Genomic DNA, 25,362 nt, shown 5'->3' with positions numbered 1-25,362 from the left:
GCTAGTTGCCTCCAGGAGGCCACAAGAGGGAGACAAGGGACTGCAAAATGGAAAATAGGCATCCACCAACTTTACAGACAACTTCTCCTTGCTCCTACAACCTCCATCCTTGCACAGTTTGTTATTCTTCTAGGTAACATAGTAACAAATCCAAATTGCTGCTCTCTTTGTAGGCAAGCAAGGCTTTGTTGCAACTGCAATTCTTACTTCTTCTTGAAATGTAGGGACGACAGTACATTCCATCACATCCATCTAGTGTACACAGGTAGGTCCATTGTGGCGGGCAGGCGAGCGGGCGGGCTGCTTTATTGGCTGTTTGCTGTTCCCCTACTCCACTCCACTATTTGACTGTTGTGCTGCATCAATCAATCAATCAATCAATCAATCAATCAATCAATCAATCAATCAATCAATCAGTGGCTGGCTCAGGTGCAGCTCTTTAACTTACCTAAAAGGGAGGGCGGAGAGAAGACAAGGAAGGTGAATGAGGTGTTCCAATGTGAAATGCCGGAAACACAGAAACACAGACGACACACAACAAGAGGTGGCAATCTATTCATTAATTGCATTTAATCAATGAGCTCATTATCACTCATGCATTGTCCAACAGGTGTTGAAATAATGGGATTAAAAGGGGAGATCCCTTCAGAAAGACAGAAACAATAGCAAAGACAAAAAACACTTTTGGAATCTGCTTTTAGTCAACACATAAGGAAAGGGTGCACCGGTCCTGGAAATACTGCAATACCAGGTCAATGCGTGGAGTGGACAGAGCAAGCTCTATTTCCATCTCCCTGTTCTAAAAATCCATTTAATATATGGTCCCCAGATAGGGGACGTATCAGATATTAAACTGATAAGAACAGATACTACACTTGATCTTAGCCAAAAGGCCGAGAAGCGATAACCCGAACGGGCCGCGCGTTGCCCGAGCCTGCCCGATACTGCTGTTCAGCCCTTGCAGCGATTCAGCCTACTTCTAGGCAATTCCATGGGGCCCTGCAGGCTCACACACTCACAGCTACACGGGAGGTGAATAAAGGCCGGAGAGGAAGCCAGACAGGATTTGCTTCTTTTGCTTGCACCACAATGCAGTGCTGAAAGAGGAGGAATCTACATAAAAACGCCTTCCTGGCAACGCCCAAATGCCCTGCTGCCATGCAGATAAACACTGGCAGCGGCAGCAAGTGCATGCCCACAGCCACCCCTTGTTCCTTCACACCTTGTATCAGCTGTAATCCAGTCCAGTCCAGTGCTGCCTGCTGAGCAGCACTGACCAACACTGCCTGGGCCCAGGCTTTTATCTCTGAGGCCCCATTATGATGTCAGAAAGCTGGCTCTGGAATCCTGAGGGCTCCACTATGACACGTGCAAAGTTCCGTCTGAACTTTATATAAGACGGTGAGGCTCAGTCAGTCACTCAGTGTTGCCTGAGAGGGCAACACTGCAACAGCCGGCCGCCAGGCTGTCTTTTTTTTGCACAGCTAGTTGCCTCCAGGAGGCCACAAGAGGGAGACAAGGGACTGCAAAATGGAAAATAGGCATCCACCAACTTTACAGACAACTTCTCCTTGCTCCTACAACCTCCATCCTTGCACAGTTTGTTATTCTTCTAGGTAACATAGTAACAAATCCAAATTGCTGCTCTCTTTGTAGGCAAGCAAGGCTTTGTTGCAACTGCAATTCTTACTTCTTCTTGAAATGTAGGGACGACAGTACATTCCATCACATCCATCTAGTGTACACAGGTAGGTCCATTGTGGCGGGCAGGCGAGCGGGCGGGCTGCTTTATTGGCTGTTTGCTACTCCACTCCACTATTTGACTGTTGTGCTGCATCAATCAATCAATCAATCAATCAATCAATCAATCAATCAATCAATCAGTGGCTGGCTCAGGTGCAGCTCTTTAACTTACCTAAAAGGGAGGGCGGAGAGAAGACAAGGAAGGTGAATGAGGTGTTCCAATGTTGAAATGCCGGAAACACAGAAACACAGACGACACACACAAGAGGTGGCAATCTATTCATTAATTGCATTTAATCAATGAGCTCATTATCACTCATGCATTGTCCAACAGGTGTTGAAATAATGGGATTAAAAGGGGAGATCCCTTCAGAAAGACAGAAACAATAGGCAAAGACAAAAACACTTTTGGAATCTGCTTTTAGTCAACACATAAGGAAAGGGTGCACCGGTCCTGGAAATACTGCAATACCAGGTCAATGCGTGGAGTGGACAGAGCAAGCTCTATTTCCATCTCCTGTTCTAAAAATCCATTTAATATATGGTCCCCAGATAGGGGACGTATCAGATATTAAACTGATAAGAACAGATACTACACTTGATCTTAGCCAAAAGGCCGAGAAGCGCTAACCCGAACGGGCCGCGCGTTGCCCGAGCCTGCCCGATACTGCTGTTCAGCCCTTGCAGCGATTCAGCCTACTTCTAGGCAATTCCATGGGGCCCTGCAGGCTCACACACTCACAGCTACACGGGAGGTGAATAAAGGCCGGAGAGGAAGCCAGACAGGATTTGCTTCTTTTGCTTGCACCACAATGCAGTGCTGAAAGAGGAGGAATCTACATAAAAACGCCTTCCTGGCAACGCCCAAATGCCCTGCTGCCATGCAGATAAACACTGGCAGCGGCAGCAAGTGCATGCCCACAGCCACCCCTTGTTCCTTCACACCTTGTATCACTGTAATCCAGTCCAGTCAGTGCTGCCTGCTGAGCAGCACTGACCAACACTGCCTGGGCCCAGGCTTTTATCCTCTGAGGCCCCATTATGATGTCAGAAAGCTGGCTCTGGAATTCCTGAGGGCTCCACTATGACACGTGCAAAGTTCCGTCTGAACTTTATATAAGACGGTGAGGCTCAGTCAGTCACTCAGTGTTGCCTGAGAGGGCAACACTGCAACAGCCGGCCGCCAGGCTGTCTTTTTTTTGCACAGCTAGTTGCCTCCAGGAGGCCACAAGAGGGAGACAAGGGACTGCAAAATGGAAAATAGGCATCCACCAACCTTTACAGACAACTTCTCCTTGCTCCTACAACCTCCATCCTTGCACAGTTTGTTATTCTTCTAGGTAACATAGTAACAAATCCAAATTGCTGCTCTCTTTGTAGGCAAGCAAGGCTTTGTTGCAACTGCAATTCTTACTTCTTCTTGAAATGTAGGGACGACAGTACATTCCATCACATCCATCTAGTGTACACAGGTAGGTCCATTGTGGCGGGCAGGCGAGCGGGCGGGCTGCTTTATTGGCTGTTTGCTGTTCCCTACTCCACTCCACTATTTGACTGTTGTGCTGCATCAATCAATCAATCAATCAATCAATCAATCAATCAATCAATCAAAGTGGCTGGCTCCAGGTGCAGCTCTTTAACTTACCTAAAAGGGAGGGCGGAGAGAAGACAAGGAAGGTGAATGAGGTGTTCCAATGTGAAATGCCGGAAACACAGAAACACAGACGACACACAACAAGAGGTGGCAATCTATTCATTAATTGCATTAATCAATGAGCTCATTATCACTCATGCATTGTCCAACAGGTTGTTGAAATAATGGGATTAAAAGGGGAGAATCCCTTCAGAAAGACAGAAACAATAGCAAAGACAAAAAACACTTTGGAATCTGCTTTTAGTCACACACATAAGGAAAGGGTGCACCGGTCCTGGAAATACTGCAATACCAGGTCAATGCGTGGAGTGGACAGAGCAAGCTCTATTTCCATCTCCCTGTTCTAAAAATCCATTTAATATATGGTCCCCAGATAGGGGACGTATCAGATATTAAACTGATAAGAACAGATACTACACTTGATCTTAGCCAAAAGGCCGAGAAGCGATAACCCGAACGGGCCGCGCGTTGCCCGAGCCTGCCCGATACTGCTGTTCAGCCCTTGCAGCGATTCAGCCTACTTCTAGGCAATTCCATGGGGCCCTGCAGGCTCACACACTCACAGCTACACGGGAGGTGAATAAAGGCCGGAGAGGAAGCCAGACAGGATTTGCTTCTTTTGCTTGCACCACAATGCAGTGCTGAAAGAGGAGGAATCTACATAAAAACGCCTTCCTGGCAACGCCCAAATGCCCTGCTGCCATGCAGATAAACACTGGCAGCGGCAGCAAGTGCATGCCCACAGCCACCCCTTGTTCCTTCACACCTTGTATCAGCTGTAATCCAGTCCAGTCCAGTGCTGCCTGCTGAGCAGCACTGACCAACACTGCCTGGGCCCAGGCTTTTATCTCTGAGGCCCCATTATGATGTCAGAAAGCTGGCTCTGGAATCCTGAGGGCTCCACTATGACACGTGCAAAGTTCCGTCTGAACTTTATATAAGACGGTGAGGCTCAGTCAGTCACTCAGTGTTGCCTGAGAGGGCAACACTGCAACAGCCGGCCGCCAGGCTGTCTTTTTTTTGCACAGCTAGTTGCCTCCAGGAGGCCACAAGAGGGAGACAAGGGACTGCAAAATGGAAAATAGGCATCCACCAACTTTACAGACAACTTCTCCTTGCTCCTACAACCTCCATCCTTGCACAGTTTGTTATTCTTCTAGGTAACATAGTAACAAATCCAAATTGCTGCTCTCTTTGTAGGCAAGCAAGGCTTTGTTGCAACTGCAATTCTTACTTCTTCTTGAAATGTAGGGACGACAGTACATTCCATCACATCCATCTAGTGTCCACAGGTAGGTCCATTGTGGCGGGCAGGCGAGCGGGCGGGCTGCTTTATTGGCTGTTTGCTGTTCCCCTACTCCACTCCACTATTTGACTGTTGTGCTGCATCAATCAATCAATCAATCAATCAATCAATCAATCAATCAATCAATCAGTGGCTGGCTCAGGTGCAGCTCTTTAACTTACCTAAAAGGGAGGGCGGAGAGAAGACAAGGAAGGTGAATGAGGTGTTCCAATGTGAAAGCCGGAAACACAGAAACACAGACGACACACAACAAGAGGTGGCAATCTATTCATTAATTGCATTTAATCAATGAGCTCATTATCACTCATGCATTGTCCAACAGGTGTTGAAATAATGGGATTAAAAGGGGAGATCCCTTCAGAAAGACAGAAACAATAGCAAAGACAAAAAACACTTTTGGAATCTGCTTTTAGTCAACACATAAGGAAAGGGTGCACCGGTCCTGGAAATACTGCAATACCAGGTCAATGCGTGGAGTGGACAGAGCAAGCTCTATTTCCATCTCCCTGTTCTAAAAATCCATTTAATATATGGTCCCCAGATAGGGGACGTATCAGATATTAAACTGATAAGAACAGATACTACACTTGATCTTAGCCAAAAGGCCGAGAAGCGATAACCCGAACGGGCCGCGCGTTGCCCGAGCCTGCCCGATACTGCTGTTCAGCCCTTGCAGCGATTCAGCCTACTTCTAGGCAATTCCATGGGGCCCTGCAGGCTCACACACTCACAGCTACACGGGAGGTGAATAAAGGCCGGAGAGGAAGCCAGACAGGATTTGCTTCTTTTGCTTGCACCACAATGCAGTGCTGAAAGAGGAGGAATCTACATAAAAACGCCTTCCTGGCAACGCCCAAATGCCCTGCTGCCATGCAGATAAACACTGGCAGCGGCAGCAAGTGCATGCCCACAGCCACCCCTTGTTCCTTCACACCTTGTATCAGCTGTAATCCAGTCCAGTCCAGTGCTGCCTGCTGAGCAGCACTGACCAACACTGCCTGGGCCCAGGCTTTTATCTCTGAGGCCCCATTATGATGTCAGAAAGCTGGCTCTGGAATCCTGAGGGCTCCACTATGACACGTGCAAAGTTCCGTCTGAACTTTATATAAGACGGTGAGGCTCAGTCAGTCACTCAGTGTTGCCTGAGAGGGCAACACTGCAACAGCCGGCCGCCAGGCTGTCTTTTTTTTGCACAGCTAGTTGCCTCCAGGAGGCCACAAGAGGGAGACAAGGGACTGCAAAATGGAAAATAGGCATCCACCAACTTTACAGACAACTTCTCCTTGCTCCTACAACCTCCATCCTTGCACAGTTTGTTATTCTTCTAGGTAACATAGTAACAAATCCAAATTGCTGCTCTCTTTGTAGGCAAGCAAGGCTTTGTTGCAACTGCAATTCTTACTTCTTCTTGAAATGTAGGGACGACAGTACATTCCATCACATCCATCTAGTGTACACAGGTAGGTCCATTGTGGCGGGCAGGCGAGCGGGCGGGCTGCTTTATTGGCTGTTTGCTGTTCCCCTACTCCACTCTACTATTTGACTGTTGTGCTGCATCAATCAATCAATCAATCAATCAATCAATCAATCAATCAATCAATCAGTGGCTGGCTCAGGTGCAGCTCTTTAACTTACCTAAAAGGGAGGGCGGAGAGAAGACAAGGAAGGTGAATGAGGTGTTCCAATGTGAAATGCCGGAAACACAGAAACACAGACGACACACAACAAGAGGTGGCAATCTATTCATTAATTGCATTTAATCAATGAGCTCATTATCACTCATGCATTGTCCAACAGGTGTTGAAATAATGGGATTAAAAGGGGAGATCCCTTCAGAAAGACAGAAACAATAGCAAAGACAAAAAACACTTTTGGAATCTGCTTTTAGTCAACACATAAGGAAAGGGTGCACCGGTCCTGGAAATACTGCAATACCAGGTCAATGCGTGGAGTGGACAGAGCAAGCTCTATTTCCATCTCCCTGTTCTAAAAATCCATTTAATATATGGTCCCCAGATAGGGGACGTATCAGATATTAAACTGATAAGAACAGATACTACACTTGATCTTAGCCAAAAGGCCGAGAAGCGATAACCCGAACGGGCCGCGCGTTGCCCGAGCCTGCCCGATACTGCTGTTCAGCCCTTGCAGCGATTCAGCCTACTTCTAGGCAATTCCATGGGGCCCTGCAGGCTCACACACTCACAGCTACACGGGAGGTGAATAAAGGCCGGAGAGGAAGCCAGACAGGATTTGCTTCTTTTGCTTGCACCACAATGCAGTGCTGAAAGAGGAGGAATCTACATAAAAACGCCTTCCTGGCAACGCCCAAATGCCCTGCTGCCATGCAGATAAACACTGGCAGCGGCAGCAAGTGCATGCCCACAGCCACCCCTTGTTCCTTCACACCTTGTATCAGCTGTAATCCAGTCCAGTCCAGTGCTGCCTGCTGAGCAGCACTGACCAACACTGCCTGGGCCCAGGCTTTTATCTCTGAGGCCCCATTATGATGTCAGAAAGCTGGCTCTGGAATCCTGAGGGCTCCACTATGACACGTGCAAAGTTCCGCTCCACTATGACACGTGCAAAGTTCCGTCTGAACTTTATATAAGACGGTGAGGCTCAGTCAGTCACTCAGTGTTGCCTGAGAGGGCAACACTGCAACAGCCGGCCGCCAGGCTGTCTTTTTTTTGCACAGCTAGTTGCCTCCAGGAGGCCACAAGAGGGAGACAAGGGACTGCAAAATGGAAAATAGGCATCCACCAACTTTACAGACAACTTCTCCTTGCTCCTACAACCTCCATCCTTGCACAGTTTGTTATTCTTCTAGGTAACATAGTAACAAATCCAAATTGCTGCTCTCTTTGTAGGCAAGCAAGGCTTTGTTGCAACTGCAATTCTTACTTCTTCTTGAAATGTAGGGACGACAGTACATTCCATCACATCCATCTAGTGTACACAGGTAGGTCCATTGTGGCGGGCAGGCGAGCGGGCGGGCTGCTTTATTGGCTGTTTGCTGTTCCCCTACTCCACTCCACTATTTGACTGTTGTGCTGCATCAATCATCAATCAATCAATCAATCAATCAATCAATCAATCAATCAATCAATCAATCAATCAATCAATCAGTGGCTGGCTCAGGTGCAGCTCTTTAACTTACCTAAAAGGGAGGGCGGAGAGAAGACAAGGAAGGTGAATGAGGTGTTCCAATGTGAAATGCCGGAAACACAGAAACACAGACGACACACAACAAGAGGTGGCAATCTATTCATTAATTGCATTTAATCAATGAGCTCATTATCACTCATGCATTGTCCAACAGGTGTTGAAATAATGGGATTAAAAGGGGAGATCCCTTCAGAAAGACAGAAACAATAGCAAAGACAAAAAACACTTTTGGAATCTGCTTTTAGTCAACACATAAGGAAAGGGTGCACCGGTCCTGGAAATACTGCAATACCAGGTCAATGCGTGGAGTGGACAGAGCAAGCTCTATTTCCATCTCCCTGTTCTAAAAATCCATTTAATATATGGTCCCCAGATAGGGGACGTATCAGATATTAAACTGATAAGAACAGATACTACACTTGATCTTAGCCAAAAGGCCGAGAAGCGATAACCCGAACGGGCCGCGCGTTGCCCGAGCCTGCCCGATACTGCTGTTCAGCCCTTGCAGCGATTCAGCCTACTTCTAGGCAATTCCATGGGGCCCTGCAGGCTCACACACTCACAGCTACACGGGAGGTGAATAAAGGCCGGAGAGGAAGCCAGACAGGATTTGCTTCTTTTGCTTGCACCACAATGCAGTGCTGAAAGAGGAGGAATCTACATAAAAACGCCTTCCTGGCAACGCCCAAATGCCCTGCTGCCATGCAGATAAACACTGGCAGCGGCAGCAAGTGCATGCCCACAGCCACCCCTTGTTCCTTCACACCTTGTATCAGCTGTAATCCAGTCCAGTCCAGTGCTGCCTGCTGAGCAGCACTGACCAACACTGCCTGGGCCCAGGCTTTTATCTCTGAGGCCCCATTATGATGTCAGAAAGCTGGCTCTGGAATCCTGAGGGCTCCACTATGACACGTGCAAAGTTCCGTCTGAACTTTATATAAGACGGTGAGGCTCAGTCAGTCACTCAGTGTTGCCTGAGAGGGCAACACTGCAGCAGCCGGCCGCCAGGCTGTCTTTTTTTTGCACAGCTAGTTGCCTCCAGGAGGCCACAAGAGGGAGACAAGGGACTGCAAAATGGAAAATAGGCATCCACCAACTTTACAGACAACTTCTCCTTGCTCCTACAACCTCCATCCTTGCACAGTTTGTTATTCTTCTAGGTAACATAGTAACAAATCCAAATTGCTGCTCTCTTTGTAGGCAAGCAAGGCTTTGTTGCAACTGCAATTCTTACTTCTTCTTGAAATGTAGGGACGACAGTACATTCCATCACATCCATCTAGTGTACACAGGTAGGTCCATTGTGGCGGGCAGGCGAGCGGGCGGGCTGCTTTATTGGCTGTTTGCTGTTCCCCTACTCCACTCCACTATTTGACTGTTGTGCTGCATCAATCAATCAATCAATCAATCAATCAATCAGTGGCTGGCTCAGGTGCAGCTCTTTAACTTACCTAAAAGGGAGGGCGGAGAGAAGACAAGGAAGGTGAATGAGGTGTTCCAATGTGAAATGCCGGAAACACAGAAACACAGACGACACACAACAAGAGGTGGCAATCTATTCATTAATTGCATTTAATCAATGAGCTCATTATCACTCATGCATTGTCCAACAGGTGTTGAAATAATGGGATTAAAAGGGGAGATCCCTTCAGAAAGACAGAAACAATAGCAAAGACAAAAATCACTTTTGGAATCTGCTTTTAGTCAACACATAAGGAAAGGGTGCACCGGTCCTGGAAATACTGCAATACCAGGTCAATGCGTGGAGTGGACAGAGCAAGCTCTATTTCCATCTCCCTGTTCTAAAAATCCATTTAATATATGGTCCCCAGATAGGGGACGTATCAGATATTAAACTGATAAGAACAGATACTACACTTGATCTTAGCCAAAAGGCCGAGAAGCGATAACCCGAACGGGCCGCGCGTTGCCCGAGCCTGCCCGATACTGCTGTTCAGCCCTTGCAGCGATTCAGCCTACTTCTAGGCAATTCCATGGGGCCCTGCAGGCTCACACACTCACAGCTACACGGGAGGTGAATAAAGGCCGGAGAGGAAGCCAGACAGGATTTGCTTCTTTTGCTTGCACCACAATGCAGTGCTGAAAGAGGAGGAATCTACATAAAAACGCCTTCCTGGCAACGCCCAAATGCCCTGCTGCCATGCAGATAAACACTGGCAGCGGCAGCAAGTGCATGCCCACAGCCACCCCTTGTTCCTTCACACCTTGTATCAGCTGTAATCCAGTCCAGTCCAGTGCTGCCTGCTGAGCAGCACTGACCAACACTGCCTGGGCCCAGGCTTTTATCTCTGAGGCCCCATTATGATGTCAGAAAGCTGGCTCTGGAATCCTGAGGGCTCCACTATGACACGTGCAAAGTTCCGTCTGAACTTTATATAAGACGGTGAGGCTCAGTCAGTCACTCAGTGTTGCCTGAGAGGGCAACACTGCAACAGCCGGCCGCCAGGCTGTCTTTTTTTTGCACAGCTAGTTGCCTCCAGGAGGCCACAAGAGGGAGACAAGGGACTGCAAAATGGAAAATAGGCATCCACCAACTTTACAGACAACTTCTCCTTGCTCCTACAACCTCCATCCTTGCACAGTTTGTTATTCTTCTAGGTAACATAGTAACAAATCCAAATTGCTGCTCTCTTTGTAGGCAAGCAAGGCTTTGTTGCAACTGCAATTCTTACTTCTTCTTGAAATGTAGGGACGACAGTACATTCCATCACATCCATCTAGTGTACACAGGTAGGTCCATTGTGGCGGGCAGGCGAGCGGGCGGGCTGCTTTATTGGCTGTTTGCTGTTCCCCTACTCCACTCCACTATTTGACTGTTGTGCTGCATCAATCAATCAATCAATCAATCAATCAATCAATCAATCAATCAATCAATCAATCAATCAATCAGTGGCTGGCTCAGGTGCAGCTCTTTAACTTACCTAAAAGGGAGGGCGGAGAGAAGACAAGGAAGGTGAATGAGGTGTTCCAATGTGAAATGCCGGAAACACAGAAACACAGACGACACACAACAAGAGGTGGCAATCTATTCATTAATTGCATTTAATCAATGAGCTCATTATCACTCATGCATTGTCCAACAGGTGTTGAAATAATGGGATTAAAAGGGGAGATCCCTTCAGAAAGACAGAAACAATAGCAAAGACAAAAAACACTTTTGGAATCTGCTTTTAGTCAACACATAAGGAAAGGGTGCACCGGTCCTGGAAATACTGCAATACCAGGTCAATGCGTGGAGTGGACAGAGCAAGCTCTATTTCCATCTCCCTGTTCTAAAAATCCATTTAATATATGGTCCCCAGATAGGGGACGTATCAGATATTAAACTGATAAGAACAGATACTACACTTGATCTTAGCCAAAAGGCCGAGAAGCGATAACCCGAACGGGCCGCGCGTTGCCCGAGCCTGCCCGATACTGCTGTTCAGCCCTTGCAGCGATTCAGCCTACTTCTAGGCAATTCCATGGGGCCCTGCAGGCTCACACACTCACAGCTACACGGGAGGTGAATAAAGGCCGGAGAGGAAGCCAGACAGGATTTGCTTCTTTTGCTTGCACCACAATGCAGTGCTGAAAGAGGAGGAATCTACATAAAAACGCCTTCCTGGCAACGCCCAAATGCCCTGCTGCCATGCAGATAAACACTGGCAGCGGCAGCAAGTGCATGCCCACAGCCACCCCTTGTTCCTTCACACCTTGTATCAGCTGTAATCCAGTCCAGTCCAGTGCTGCCTGCTGAGCAGCACTGACCAACACTGCCTGGGCCCAGGCTTTTATCTCTGAGGCCCCATTATGATGTCAGAAAGCTGGCTCTGGAATCCTGAGGGCTCCACTATGACACGTGCAAAGTTCCGTCTGAACTTTATATAAGACGGTGAGGCTCAGTCAGTCACTCAGTGTTGCCTGAGAGGGCAACACTGCAGCAGCCGGCCGCCAGGCTGTCTTTTTTTTGCACAGCTAGTTGCCTCCAGGAGGCCACAAGAGGGAGACAAGGGACTGCAAAATGGAAAATAGGCATCCACCAACTTTACAGACAACTTCTCCTTGCTCCTACAACCTCCATCCTTGCACAGTTTGTTATTCTTCTAGGTAACATAGTAACAAATCCAAATTGCTGCTCTCTTTGTAGGCAAGCAAGGCTTTGTTGCAACTGCAATTCTTACTTCTTCTTGAAATGTAGGGACGACAGTACATTCCATCACATCCATCTAGTGTACACAGGTAGGTCCATTGTGGCGGGCAGGCGAGCGGGCGGGCTGCTTTATTGGCTGTTTGCTGTTCCCCTACTCCACTCCACTATTTGACTGTTGTGCTGCATCAATCAATCAATCAATCAATCAATCAATCAATCAATCAATCAATCAATCAATCAATCAATCAGTGGCTGGCTCAGGTGCAGCTCTTTAACTTACCTAAAAGGGAGGGCGGAGAGAAGACAAGGAAGGTGAATGAGGTGTTCCAATGTGAAATGCCGGAAACACAGAAACACAGACGACACACAACAAGAGGTGGCAATCTATTCATTAATTGCATTTAATCAATGAGCTCATTATCACTCATGCATTGTCCAACAGGTGTTGAAATAATGGGATTAAAAGGGGAGATCCCTTCAGAAAGACAGAAACAATAGCAAAGACAAAAAACACTTTTGGAATCTGCTTTTAGTCAACACATAAGGAAAGGGTGCACCGGTCCTGGAAATACTGCAATACCAGGTCAATGCGTGGAGTGGACAGAGCAAGCTCTATTTCCATCTCCCTGTTCTAAAAATCCATTTAATATATGGTCCCCAGATAGGGGACGTATCAGATATTAAACTGATAAGAACAGATACTACACTTGATCTTAGCCAAAAGGCCGAGAAGCGATAACCCGAACGGGCCGCGCGTTGCCCGAGCCTGCCCGATACTGCTGTTCAGCCCTTGCAGCGATTCAGCCTACTTCTAGGCAATTCCATGGGGCCCTGCAGGCTCACACACTCACAGCTACACGGGAGGTGAATAAAGGCCGGAGAGGAAGCCAGACAGGATTTGCTTCTTTTGCTTGCACCACAATGCAGTGCTGAAAGAGGAGGAATCTACATAAAAACGCCTTCCTGGCAACGCCCAAATGCCCTGCTGCCATGCAGATAAACCCTGGCAGCGGCAGCAAGTGCATGCCCACAGCCACCCCTTGTTCCTTCACACCTTGTATCAGCTGTAATCCAGTCCAGTCCAGTGCTGCCTGCTGAGCAGCACTGACCAACACTGCCTGGGCCCAGGCTTTTATCTCTGAGGCCCCATTATGATGTCAGAAAGCTGGCTCTGGAATCCTGAGGGCTCCACTATGACACGTGCAAAGTTCCGTCTGAACTTTATATAAGACGGTGAGGCTCAGTCAGTCACTCAGTGTTGCCTGAGAGGGCAACACTGCAACAGCCGGCCGCCAGGCTGTCTTTTTTTTGCACAGCTAGTTGCCTCCAGGAGGCCACAAGAGGGAGACAAGGGACTGCAAAATGGAAAATAGGCATCCACCAACTTTACAGACAACTTCTCCTTGCTCCTACAACCTCCATCCTTGCACAGTTTGTTATTCTTCTAGGTAACATAGTAACAAATCCAAATTGCTGCTCTCTTTGTAGGCAAGCAAGGCTTTGTTGCAACTGCAATTCTTACTTCTTCTTGAAATGTAGGGACGACAGTACATTCCATCGCATCCATCTAGTGTACACAGGTAGGTCCATTGTGGCGGGCAGGCGAGCGGGCGGGCTGCTTTATTGGCTGTTTGCTGTTCCCCTACTCCACTCCACTATTTGACTGTTGTGCTGCATCAATCAATCAATCAATCAATCAATCAATCAATCAATCAATCAATCAATCAATCAGTGGCTGGCTCAGGTGCAGCTCTTTAACTTACCTAAAAGGGAGGGCGGAGAGAAGACAAGGAAGGTGAATGAGGTGTTCCAATGTGAAATGCCGGAAACACAGAAACACAGACGACACACAACAAGAGGTGGCAATCTATTCATTAATTGCATTTAATCAATGAGCTCATTATCACTCATGCATTGTCCAACAGGTGTTGAAATAATGGGATTAAAAGGGGAGATCCCTTCAGAAAGACAGAAACAATAGCAAAGACAAAAAACACTTTTGGAATCTGCTTTTAGTCAACACATAAGGAAAGGGTGCACCGGTCCTGGAAATACTGCAATACCAGGTCAATGCGTGGAGTGGACAGAGCAAGCTCTATTTCCATCTCCCTGTTCTAAAAATCCATTTAATATATGGTCCCCAGATAGGGGACGTATCAGATATTAAACTGATAAGAACAGATACTACACTTGATCTTAGCCAAAAGGCCGAGAAGCGATAACCCGAACGGGCCGCGCGTTGCCCGAGCCTGCCCGATACTGCTGTTCAGCCCTTGCAGCGATTCAGCCTACTTCTAGGCAATTCCATGGGGCCCTGCAGGCTCACACACTCACAGCTACACGGGAGGTGAATAAAGGCCGGAGAGGAAGCCAGACAGGATTTGCTTCTTTTGCTTGCACCACAATGCAGTGCTGAAAGAGGAGGAATCTACATAAAAACGCCTTCCTGGCAACGCCCAAATGCCCTGCTGCCATGCAGATAAACACTGGCAGCGGCAGCAAGTGCATGCCCACAGCCACCCCTTGTTCCTTCACACCTTGTATCAGCTGTAATCCAGTCCAGTCCAGTGCTGCCTGTTGAGCAGCACTGACCAACACTGCCTGGGCCCAGGCTTTTATCTCTGAGGCCCCATTATGATGTCAGAAAGCTGGCTCTGGAATCCTGAGGGCTCCACTATGACACGTGCAAAGTTCCGTCTGAACTTTATATAAGACGGTGAGGCTCAGTCAGTCACTCAGTGTTGCCTGAGAGGGCAACACTGCAACAGCCGGCCGCCAGGCTGTCTTTTTTTTGCACAGCTAGTTGCCTCCAGGAGGCCACAAGAGGGAGACAAGGGACTGCAAAATGGAAAATAGGCATCCACCAACTTTACAGACAACTTCTCCTTGCTCCTACAACCTCCATCCTTGCACAGTTTGTTATTCTTCTAGGTAACATAGTAACAAATCCAAATTGCTGCTCTCTTTGTAGGCAAGCAAGGCTTTGTTGCAACTGCAATTCTTACTTCTTCTTGAAATGTAGGGACGACAGTACATTCCATCACATCCATCTAGTGTACACAGGTAGGTCCATTGTGGCGGGCAGGCGAGCGGGCGGGCTGCTTTATTGGCTGTTTGCTGTTCCCCTACTCCACTCCACTATTTGACTGTTGTGCTGCATCAATCAATCAATCAATCAATCAATCAATCAATCAATCAATCAATCAATCAATCAATCAATCAATCAGTGGCTGGCTCAGGTGCAGCTCTTTAACTTACCTAAAAGGGAGGGCGGAGAGAAGACAAGGAAGGTGAATGAGGTGTTCCAATGTGAAATGCCGGAAACACAGAAACACAGACGACACACAACAAGAGGTGGCAATCTATTCATTAATTGCATTTAATCAATGAGCTCATTATCACTCATGCATTGTCCAACAGGTGTTGAAATAATGGGATTAAAAGGGGAGATCCCTTCAGAAAGACAGAAACAATAGCAAAGACAAAAAACACTTTTGGAATCTGCTTTTAGTCAACACATAAGGAAAGGGTGCACCGGTCCTGGAAATACTGCAATACCAGGTCAATGCGTGGAGTGGACAGAGCAAGCTCTATTTCCATCTCCCTGTTCTAAAAATCCATTTAATATATGGTCCCCAGATAGGGGACGTATCAGATATTAAACTGATAAGAACAGATACTACACTTGATCTTAGCCAAAAGGCCGAGAAGCGATAACCCGAACGGGCCGCGCGTTGCCCGAGCCTGCCCGATACTGCTGTTCAGCCCTTGCAGCGATTCAGCCTACTTCTAGGCAATTCCATGGGGCCCTGCAGGCTCACACACTCACAGCTACACGGGAGGTGAATAAAGGCCGGAGAGGAAGCCAGACAGGATTTGCTTCTTTTGCTTGCACCACAATGCAGTGCTGAAAGAGGAGGAATCTACATAAAAACGCCTTCCTGGCAACGCCCAAATGCCCTGCTGCCATGCAGATAAACACTGGCAGCGGCAGCAAGTGCATGCCCACAGCCACCCCTTGTTCCTTCACACCTTGTATCAGCTGTAATCCAGTCCAGTCCAGTGCTGCCTGCTGAGCAGCACTGACCAACACTGCCTGGGCCCAGGCTTTTATCTCTGAGGCCCCATTATGATGTCAGAAAGCTGGCTCTGGAATCCTGAGGGCTCCACTATGACACGTGCAAAGTTCCGTCTGAACTTTATATAAGACGGTGAGGCTCAGTCAGTCACTCAGTGTTGCCTGAGAGGGCAACACTGCAACAGCCGGCCGCCAGGCTGTCTTTTTTTTGCACAGCTAGTTGCCTCCAGGAGGCCACAAGAGGGAGACAAGGGACTGCAAAATGGAAAATAGGCATCCACCAACTTTACAGACAACTTCTCCTTGCTCCTACAACCTCCATCCTTGCACAGTTTGTTATTCTTCTAGGTAACATAGTAACAAATCCAAATTGCTGCTCTCTTTGTAGGCAAGCAAGGCTTTGTTGCAACTGCAATTCTTACTTCTTCTTGAAATGTAGGGACGACAGTACATTCCATCACATCCATCTAGTGTACACAGGTAGGTCCATTGTGGCGGGCAGGCGAGCGGGCGGGCTGCTTTATTGGCTGTTTGCTGTTCCCCTACTCCACTCCACTATTTGACTGTTGTGCTGCATCAATCAATCAATCAATCAATCAATCAATCAATCAATCAATCAATCAGTGGCTGGCTCAGGTGCAGCTCTTTAACTTACCTAAAAGGGAGGGCGGAGAGAAGACAAGGAAGGTGAATGAGGTGTTCCAATGTGAAATGCCGGAAACACAGAAACACAGACGACACACAACAAGAGGTGGCAATCTATTCATTAATTGCATTTAATCAATGAGCTCATTATCACTCATGCATTGTCCAACAGGTGTTGAAATAATGGGATTAAAAGGGGAGATCCCTTCAGAAAGACAGAAACAATAGCAAAGACAAAAAACACTTTTGGAATCTGCTTTTAGTCAACACATAAGGAAAGGGTGCACCGGTCCTGGAAATACTGCAATACCAGGTCAATGCGTGGAGTGGACAGAGCAAGCTCTATTTCCATCTCCCTGTTCTAAAAATCCATTTAATATATGGTCCCCAGATAGGGGACGTATCAGATATTAAACTGATAAGAACAGATACTACACTTGATCTTAGCCAAAAGGCCGAGAAGCGATAACCCGAACGGGCCGCGCGTTGCCCGAGCCTGCCCGATACTGCTGTTCAGCCCTTGCAGCGATTCAGCCTACTTCTAGGCAATTCCATGGGGCCCTGCAGGCTCACACACTCACAGCTACACGGGAGGTGAATAAAGGCCGGAGAGGAAGCCAGACAGGATTTGCTTCTTTTGCTTGCACCACAATGCAGTGCTGAAAGAGGAGGAATCTACATAAAAACGCCTTCCTGGCAACGCCCAAATGCCCTGCTGCCATGCAGATAAACACTGGCAGCGGCAGCAAGTGCATGCCCACAGCCACCCCTTGTTCCTTCACACCTTGTATCAGCTGTAATCCAGTCCAGTCCAGTGCTGCCTGCTGAGCAGCACTGACCAACACTGCCTGGGCCCAGGCTTTTATCTCTGAGGCCCCATTATGATGTCAGAAAGCTGGCTCTGGAATCCTGAGGGCTCCACTATGACACGTGCAAAGTTCCGTCTGAACTTTATATAAGACGGTGAGGCTCAGTCAGTCACTCAGTGTTGCCTGAGAGGGCAACACTGCAACAGCCGGCCGCCAGGCTGTCTTTTTTTTGCACAGCTAGTTGCCTCCAGGAGGCCACAAGAGGGAGACAAGGGACTGCAAAATGGAAAATAGGCATCCACCAACTTTACAGACAACTTCTCCTTGCTCCTACAACCTCCATCCTTGCACAGTTTGTTATTCTTCTAGGTAACATAGTAACAAATCCAAATTGCTGCTCTCTTTGTAGGCAAGCAAGGCTTTGTTGCAACTGCAATTCTTACTTCTTCTTGAAATGTAGGGACGACAGTACATTCCATCACATCCATCTAGTGTACACAGGTAGGTCCATTGTGGCGGGCAGGCGAGCGGGCGGGCTGCTTTATTGGCTGTTTGCTGTTCCCCTACTCCACTCCACTATTTGACTGTTGTGCTGCATCAATCAATCAATCAATCAATCAATCAATCAATCAATCAATCAATCAATCAATCAATCAATCAATCAATCAGTGGCTGGCTCAGGTGCAGCTCTTTAACTTACCTAAAAGGGAGGGCGGAGAGAAGACAAGGAAGGTGAATGAGGTGTTCCAATGTGAAATGCCGGAAACACAGAAACACAGACGACACACAACAAGAGGTGGCAATCTATTCATTAATTGCATTTAATCAATGAGCTCATTATCACTCATGCATTGTCCAACAGGTGTTGAAATAATGGGATTAAAAGGGGAGATCCCTTCAGAAAGACAGAAACAATAGCAAAGACAAAAAACACTTTTAGAATCTGCTTTTAGTCAACACATAAGGAAAGGGTGCACCGGTCCTGGAAATACTGCAATACCAGGTCAATGCGTGGAGTGGACAGAGCAAGCTCTATTTCCATCTCCCTGTTCTAAAAATCCATTTAATATATGGTCCCCAGATAGGGGACGTATCAGATATTAAACTGATAAGAACAGATACTACACTTGATCTTAGCCAAAAGGCCGAGAAGCGATAACCCGAACGGGCCGCGCGTTGCCCGAGCCTGCCCGATACTGCTGTTCAGCCCTTGCAGCGATTCAGCCTACTTCTAGGCAATTCCATGGGGCCCTGCAGGCTCACACACTCACAGCTACACGGGAGGTGAATAAAGGCCGGAGAGGAAGCCAGACAGGATTTGCTTCTTTTGCTTGCACCACAATGCAGTGCTGAAAGAGGAGGAATCTACATAAAAACGCCTTCCTGGCAACGCCCAAATGCCCTGCTGCCATGCAGATAAACACTGGCAGCGGCAGCAAGTGCATGCCCACAGCCACCCCTTGTTCCTTCACACCTTGTATCAGCTGTAATCCAGTCCAGTCCAGTGCTGCCTGCTGAGCAGCACTGACCAACACTGCCTGGGCCCAGGCTTTTATCTCTGAGGCCCCATTATGATGTCAGAAAGCTGGCTCTGGAATCCTGAGGGCTCCACTATGACACGTGCAAAGTTCCGTCTGAACTTTATATAAGACGGTGAGGCTCAGTCAGTCACTCAGTGTTGCCTGAGAGGGCAACACTGCAACAGCCGGCCGCCAGGCTGTCTTTTTTTTGCACAGCTAGTTGCCTCCAGGAGGCCACAAGAGGGAGACAAGGGACTGCAAAATGGAAAATAGGCATCCACCAACTTTACAGACAACTTCTCCTTGCTCCTACAACCTCCATCCTTGCACAGTTTGTTATTCTTCTAGGTAACATAGTAACAAATCCAAATTGCTGCTCTCTTTGTAGGCAAGCAAGGCTTTGTTGCAACTGCAATTCTTACTTCTTCTTGAAATGTAGGGACGACAGTACATTCCATCACATCCATCTAGTGTACACAGGTAGGTCCATTGTGGCGGGCAGGCGAGCGGGCGGGCTGCTTTATTGGCTGTTTGCTGTTCCCCTACTCCACTCCACTATTTGACTGTTGTGCTGCATCAATCAATCAATCAATCAATCAATCAATCAATCAATCAATCAATCAATCAATCAGTGGCTGGCTCAGGTGCAGCTCTTTAACTTACCTAAAAGGGAGGGCGGAGAGAAGACAAGGAAGGTGAATGAGGTGTTCCAATGTGAAATGCCGGAAACACAGAAACACAGACGACACACAACAAGAGGTGGCAATCTATTCATTAATTGCATTTAATCAATGAGCTCATTATCACTCATGCATTGTCCAACAGGTGTTGAAATAATGGGATTAAAAGGGGAGATCCCTTCAGAAAGACAGAAACAATAGCAAAGACAAAAAACACTTTTGGAATCTGCTTTTAGTCAACACATAAGGAAAGGGTGCACCGGTCCTGGAAATACTGCAATACCAGGTCAATGCGTGGAGTGGACAGAGCAAGCTCTATTTCCATCTCCCTGTTCTAAAAATCCATTTAATATATGGTCCCCAGATAGGGGACGTATCAGATATTAAACTGATAAGAACAGATACTACACTTGATCTTAGCCAAAAGGCCGAGAAGCGATAACCCGAACGGGCCGCGCGTTGCCCGAGCCTGCCCGATACTGCTGTTCAGCCCTTGCAGCGATTCAGCCTACTTCTAGGCAATTCCATGGGGCCCTGCAGGCTCACACACTCACAGCTACACGGGAGGTGAATAAAGGCCAGAGAGGAAGCCAGACAGGATTTGCTTCTTTTGCTTGCACCACAATGCAGTGCTGAAAGAGGAGGAATCTACATAAAAACGCCTTCCTGGCAACGCCCAAATGCCCTGCTGCCATGCAGATAAACACTGGCAGCGGCAGCAAGTGCATGCCCACAGCCACCCCTTGTTCCTTCACACCTTGTATCAGCTGTAATCCAGTCCAGTCCAGTGCTGCCTGCTGAGCAGCACTGACCAACACTGCCTGGGCCCAGGCTTTTATCTCTGAGGCCCCATTATGATGTCAGAAAGCTGGCTCTGGAATCCTGAGGGCTCCACTATGACACGTGCAAAGTTCCGTCTGAACTTTATATAAGACGGTGAGGCTCAGTCAGTCACTCAGTGTTGCCTGAGAGGGCAACACTGCAACAGCCGGCCGCCAGGCTGTCTTTTTTTTGCACAGCTAGTTGCCTCCAGGAGGCCACAAGAGGGAGACAAGGGACTGCAAAATGGAAAATAGGCATCCACCAACTTTACAGACAACTTCTCCTTGCTCCTACAACCTCCATCCTTCCACAGTTTGTTATTCTTCTAGGTAACATAGTAACAAATCCAAATTGCTGCTCTCTTTGTAGGCAAGCAAGGCTTTGTTGCAACTGCAATTCTTACTTCTTCTTGAAATGTAGGGACGACAGTACATTCCATCACATCCATCTAGTGTACACAGGTAGGTCCATTGTGGCGGGCAGGCGAGCGGGCGGGCTGCTTTATTGGCTGTTTGCTGTTCCCCTACTCCACTCCACTATTTGACTGTTGTGCTGCATCAATCAATCAATCAATCAATCAATCAATCAATCAATCAATCAATCAATCAATCAATCAGTGGCTGGCTCAGGTGCAGCTCTTTAACTTACCTAAAAGGGAGGGCGGAGAGAAGACAAGGAAGGTGAATGAGGTGTTCCAATGTGAAATGCCGGAAACACAGAAACACAGACGACACACAACAAGAGGTGGCAATCTATTCATTAATTGCATTTAATCAATGAGCTCATTATCACTCATGCATTGTCCAACAGGTGTTGAAATAATGGGATTAAAAGGGGAGATCCCTTCAGAAAGACAGAAACAATAGCAAAGACAAAAAACACTTTTGGAATCTGCTTTTAGTCAACACATAAGGAAAGGGTGCACCGGTCCTGGAAATACTGCAATACCAGGTCAATGCGTGGAGTGGACAGAGCAAGCTCTATTTCCATCTCCCTGTTCTAAAAATCCATTTAATATATGGTCCCCAGATAGGGGACGTATCAGATATTAAACTGATAAGAACAGATACTACACTTGATCTTAGCCAAAAGGCCGAGAAGCGATAACCCGAACGGGCCGCGCGTTGCCCGAGCCTGCCCGATACTGCTGTTCAGCCCTTGCAGCGATTCAGCCTACTTCTAGGCAATTCCATGGGGCCCTGCAGGCTCACACACTCACAGCTACACGGGAGGTGAATAAAGGCCGGAGAGGAAGCCAGACAGGATTTGCTTCTTTTGCTTGCACCACAATGCAGTGCTGAAAGAGGAGGAATCTACATAAAAACGCCTTCCTGGCAACGCCCAAATGCCCTGCTGCCATGCAGATAAACACTGGCAGCGGCAGCAAGTGCATGCCCACAGCCACCCCTTGTTCCTTCACACCTTGTATCAGCTGTAATCCAGTCCAGTCCAGTGCTGCCTGCTGAGCAGCACTGACCAACACTGCCTGGGCCCAGGCTTTTATCTCTGAGGCCCCATTATGATGTCAGAAAGCTGGCTCTGGAATCCTGAGGGCTCCACTATGACACGTGCAAAGTTCCGTCTGAACTTTATATAAGACGGTGAGGCTCAGTCAGTCACTCAGTGTTGCCTGAGAGGGCAACACTGCAACAGCCGGCCGCCAGGCTGTCTTTTTTTTGCACAGCTAGTTGCCTCCAGGAGGCCACAAGAGGGAGACAAGGGACTGCAAAATGGAAAATAGGCATCCACCAACTTTACAGACAACTTCTCCTTGCTCCTACAACCTCCATCCTTGCACAGTTTGTTATTCTTCTAGGTAACATAGTAACAAATCCAAATTGCTGCTCTCTTTGTAGGCAAGCAAGGCTTTGTTGCAACTGCAATTCTTACTTCTTCTTGAAATGTAGGGACGACAGTACATTCCATCACATCCATCTAGTGTACACAGGTAGGTCCATTGTGGCGGGCAGGCGAGCGGGCGGGCTGCTTTATTGGCTGTTTGCTGTTCCCCTACTCCACTCCACTATTTGACTGTTGTGCTGCATCAATCAATCAATCAATCAATCAATCAATCAATCAATCAGTGGCTGGCTCAGGTGCAGCTCTTTAACTTACCTAAAAGGGAGGGCGGAGAGAAGACAAGGAAGGTGAATGAGGTGTTCCAATGTGAAATGCCGGAAACACAGAAACACAGACGACACACAACAAGAGGTGGCAATCTATTCATTAATTGCATTTAATCAATGAGCTCATTATCACTCATGCATTGTCCAACAGGTGTTGAAATAATGGGATTAAAAGGGGAGATCCCTTCAGAAAGACAGAAACAATAGCAAAGACAAAAAACACTTTTGGAATCTGCTTTTAGTCAACACATAAGGAAAGGGTGCACCGGTCCTGGAAATACTGCAATACCAGGTCAATGCGTGGAGTGGACAGAGCAAGCTCTATTTCCATCTCCCTGTTCTAAAAATCCATTTAATATATGGTCCCCAGATAGGGGACGTATCAGATATTAAACTGATAAGAACAGATACTACACTTGATCTTAGCCAAAAGGCCGAGAAGCGATAACCCGAACGGGCCGCGCGTTGCCCGAGCCTGCCCGATACTGCTGTTCAGCCCTTGCAGCGATTCAGCCTACTTCTAGGCAATTCCATGGGGCCCTGCAGGCTCACACACTCACAGCTACACGGGAGGTGAATAAAGGCCGGAGAGGAAGCCAGACAGGATTTGCTTCTTTTGCTTGCACCACAATGCAGTGCTGAAAGAGGAGGAATCTACATAAAAACGCCTTCCTGGCAACGCCCAAATGCCCTGCTGCCATGCAGATAAACACTGGCAGCGGCAGCAAGTGCATGCCCACAGCCACCCCTTGTTCCTTCACACCTTGTATCAGCTGTAATCCAGTCCAGTCCAGTGCTGCCTGCTGAGCAGCACTGACCAACACTGCCTGGGCCCAGGCTTTTATCTCTGAGGCCCCATTATGATGTCAGAAAGCTGGCTCTGGAATCCTGAGGGCTCCACTATGACACGTGCAAAGTTCCGTCTGAACTTTATATAAGACGGTGAGGCTCAGTCAGTCACTCAGTGTTGCCTGAGAGGGCAACACTGCAACAGCCGGCCGCCAGGCTGTCTTTTTTTTGCACAGCTAGTTGCCTCCAGGAGGCCACAAGAGGGAGACAAGGGACTGCAAAATGGAAAATAGGCATCCACCAACTTTACAGACAACTTCTCCTTGCTCCTACAACCTCCATCCTTGCACAGTTTGTTATTCTTCTAGGTAACATAGTAACAAATCCAAATTGCTGCTCTCTTTGTAGGCAAGCAAGGCTTTGTTGCAACTGCAATTCTTACTTCTTCTTGAAATGTAGGGACGACAGTACATTCCATCACATCCATCTAGTGTACACAGGTAGGTCCATTGTGGCGGGCAGGCGAGCGGGCGGGCTGCTTTATTGGCTGTTTGCTGTTCCCCTACTCCACTCCACTATTTGACTGTTGTGCTGCATCAATCAATCAATCAATCAATCAATCAATCAATCAATCAATCAATCAGTGGCTGGCTCAGGTGCAGCTCTTTAACTTACCTAAAAGGGAGGGCGGAGAGAAGACAAGGAAGGTGAATGAGGTGTTCCAATGTGAAATGCCGGAAACACAGAAACACAGACGACACACAACAAGAGGTGGCAATCTATTCATTAATTGCATTTAATCAATGAGCTCATTATCACTCATGCATTGTCCAACAGGTGTTGAAATAATGGGATTAAAAGGGGAGATCCCTTCAGAAAGACAGAAACAATAGCAAAGACAAAAAACACTTTTGGAATCTGCTTTTAGTCAACACATAAGGAAAGGGTGCACCGGTCCTGGAAATACTGCAATACCAGGTCAATGCGTGGAGTGGACAGAGCAAGCTCTATTTCCATCTCCCTGTTCTAAAAATCCATTTAATATATGGTCCCCAGATAGGGGACGTATCAGATATTAAACTGATAAGAACAGATACTACACTTGATCTTAGCCAAAAGGCCGAGAAGCGATAACCCGAACGGGCCGCGCGTTGCCCGAGCCTGCCCGATACTGCTGTTCAGCCCTTGCAGCGATTCAGCCTACTTCTAGGCAATTCCATGGGGCCCTGCAGGCTCACACACTCACAGCTACACGGGAGGTGAATAAAGGCCGGAGAGGAAGCCAGACAGGATTTGCTTCTTTTGCTTGCACCACAATGCAGTGCTGAAAGAGGAGGAATCTACATAAAAACGCCTTCCTGGCAACGCCCAAATGCCCTGCTGCCATGCAGATAAACACTGGCAGCGGCAGCAAGTGCATGCCCACAGCCACCCCTTGTTCCTTCACACCTTGTATCAGCTGTAATCCAGTCCAGTCCAGTGCTGCCTGCTGAGCAGCACTGACCAACACTGCCTGGGCCCAGGCTTTTCTCTCTGAGGCCCCATTATGATGTCAGAAAGCTGGCTCTGGAATCCTGAGGGCTCCACTATGACACGTGCAAAGTTCCGTCTGAACTTTATATAAGACGGTGAGGCTCAGTCAGTCACTCAGTGTTGCCTGAGAGGGCAACACTGCAACAGCCGGCCGCCAGGCTGTCTTTTTTTTGCACAGCTAGTTGCCTCCAGGAGGCCACAAGAGGGAGACAAGGGACTGCAAAATGGAAAATAGGCATCCACCAACTTTACAGACAACTTCTCCTTGCTCCTACAACCTCCATCCTTGCACAGTTTGTTATTCTTCTAGGTAACATAGTAACAAATCCAAATTGC

The 25,362-nt window shown here is 47.8% G+C and overlaps 17 non-coding genes across 17 annotated transcripts; all 17 read right to left on the bottom strand.

The window, feature by feature from the left end:
- Positions 1-714: 714 nt before the first annotated feature.
- LOC142684877 (U2 spliceosomal RNA) lies at positions 715-905 on the bottom strand. Its single transcript, XR_012854458.1, has one exon. It is a non-coding gene; the product is annotated as a U2 spliceosomal RNA (small nuclear RNA).
- A 1,276-nt stretch (positions 906-2,181) lies between these two features.
- On the bottom strand, positions 2,182-2,371 carry LOC142685114 (U2 spliceosomal RNA). Its single transcript, XR_012854673.1, has one exon. It is a non-coding gene; the product is annotated as a U2 spliceosomal RNA (small nuclear RNA).
- Positions 2,372-3,655: 1,284 nt separating this feature from the next.
- LOC142684876 (U2 spliceosomal RNA) lies at positions 3,656-3,846 on the bottom strand. Its single transcript, XR_012854457.1, has one exon. It is a non-coding gene; the product is annotated as a U2 spliceosomal RNA (small nuclear RNA).
- Positions 3,847-5,129: 1,283 nt separating this feature from the next.
- Positions 5,130-5,320, bottom strand: LOC142684874 (U2 spliceosomal RNA). The gene has a single exon (XR_012854456.1). It is a non-coding gene; the product is annotated as a U2 spliceosomal RNA (small nuclear RNA).
- Positions 5,321-6,604: 1,284 nt separating this feature from the next.
- Positions 6,605-6,795, bottom strand: LOC142684873 (U2 spliceosomal RNA). Its single transcript, XR_012854455.1, has one exon. It is a non-coding gene; the product is annotated as a U2 spliceosomal RNA (small nuclear RNA).
- A 1,334-nt stretch (positions 6,796-8,129) lies between these two features.
- Positions 8,130-8,320, bottom strand: LOC142684872 (U2 spliceosomal RNA). The gene has a single exon (XR_012854454.1). It is a non-coding gene; the product is annotated as a U2 spliceosomal RNA (small nuclear RNA).
- A 1,268-nt stretch (positions 8,321-9,588) lies between these two features.
- LOC142684871 (U2 spliceosomal RNA) lies at positions 9,589-9,779 on the bottom strand. Its single transcript, XR_012854453.1, has one exon. It is a non-coding gene; the product is annotated as a U2 spliceosomal RNA (small nuclear RNA).
- A 1,300-nt stretch (positions 9,780-11,079) lies between these two features.
- On the bottom strand, positions 11,080-11,270 carry LOC142684870 (U2 spliceosomal RNA). The gene has a single exon (XR_012854452.1). It is a non-coding gene; the product is annotated as a U2 spliceosomal RNA (small nuclear RNA).
- Positions 11,271-12,570: 1,300 nt separating this feature from the next.
- LOC142684869 (U2 spliceosomal RNA) lies at positions 12,571-12,761 on the bottom strand. Its single transcript, XR_012854451.1, has one exon. It is a non-coding gene; the product is annotated as a U2 spliceosomal RNA (small nuclear RNA).
- Positions 12,762-14,053: 1,292 nt separating this feature from the next.
- Positions 14,054-14,244, bottom strand: LOC142684868 (U2 spliceosomal RNA). The gene has a single exon (XR_012854450.1). It is a non-coding gene; the product is annotated as a U2 spliceosomal RNA (small nuclear RNA).
- Positions 14,245-15,548: 1,304 nt separating this feature from the next.
- LOC142684866 (U2 spliceosomal RNA) lies at positions 15,549-15,739 on the bottom strand. The gene has a single exon (XR_012854448.1). It is a non-coding gene; the product is annotated as a U2 spliceosomal RNA (small nuclear RNA).
- Positions 15,740-17,023: 1,284 nt separating this feature from the next.
- LOC142684865 (U2 spliceosomal RNA) lies at positions 17,024-17,214 on the bottom strand. Its single transcript, XR_012854447.1, has one exon. It is a non-coding gene; the product is annotated as a U2 spliceosomal RNA (small nuclear RNA).
- A 1,308-nt stretch (positions 17,215-18,522) lies between these two features.
- On the bottom strand, positions 18,523-18,713 carry LOC142684863 (U2 spliceosomal RNA). Its single transcript, XR_012854446.1, has one exon. It is a non-coding gene; the product is annotated as a U2 spliceosomal RNA (small nuclear RNA).
- Positions 18,714-20,005: 1,292 nt separating this feature from the next.
- Positions 20,006-20,196, bottom strand: LOC142684862 (U2 spliceosomal RNA). The gene has a single exon (XR_012854445.1). It is a non-coding gene; the product is annotated as a U2 spliceosomal RNA (small nuclear RNA).
- Positions 20,197-21,492: 1,296 nt separating this feature from the next.
- Positions 21,493-21,683, bottom strand: LOC142684861 (U2 spliceosomal RNA). Its single transcript, XR_012854444.1, has one exon. It is a non-coding gene; the product is annotated as a U2 spliceosomal RNA (small nuclear RNA).
- A 1,276-nt stretch (positions 21,684-22,959) lies between these two features.
- On the bottom strand, positions 22,960-23,150 carry LOC142684860 (U2 spliceosomal RNA). The gene has a single exon (XR_012854443.1). It is a non-coding gene; the product is annotated as a U2 spliceosomal RNA (small nuclear RNA).
- A 1,284-nt stretch (positions 23,151-24,434) lies between these two features.
- LOC142684859 (U2 spliceosomal RNA) lies at positions 24,435-24,625 on the bottom strand. The gene has a single exon (XR_012854442.1). It is a non-coding gene; the product is annotated as a U2 spliceosomal RNA (small nuclear RNA).
- Between the last annotated feature and the right edge of the window lie 737 nt (positions 24,626-25,362).

Source organism: Rhinoderma darwinii, assembly GCF_050947455.1.
Source record: "Rhinoderma darwinii isolate aRhiDar2 chromosome 5 unlocalized genomic scaffold, aRhiDar2.hap1 SUPER_5_unloc_11, whole genome shotgun sequence".
In the NCBI taxonomy this organism is placed as follows: domain Eukaryota; kingdom Metazoa; phylum Chordata; class Amphibia; order Anura; family Rhinodermatidae; genus Rhinoderma; species Rhinoderma darwinii.
Note: the sequence above shows the minus strand (reverse complement) of the source record. Positions and strands in the feature narration are given on the sequence as shown.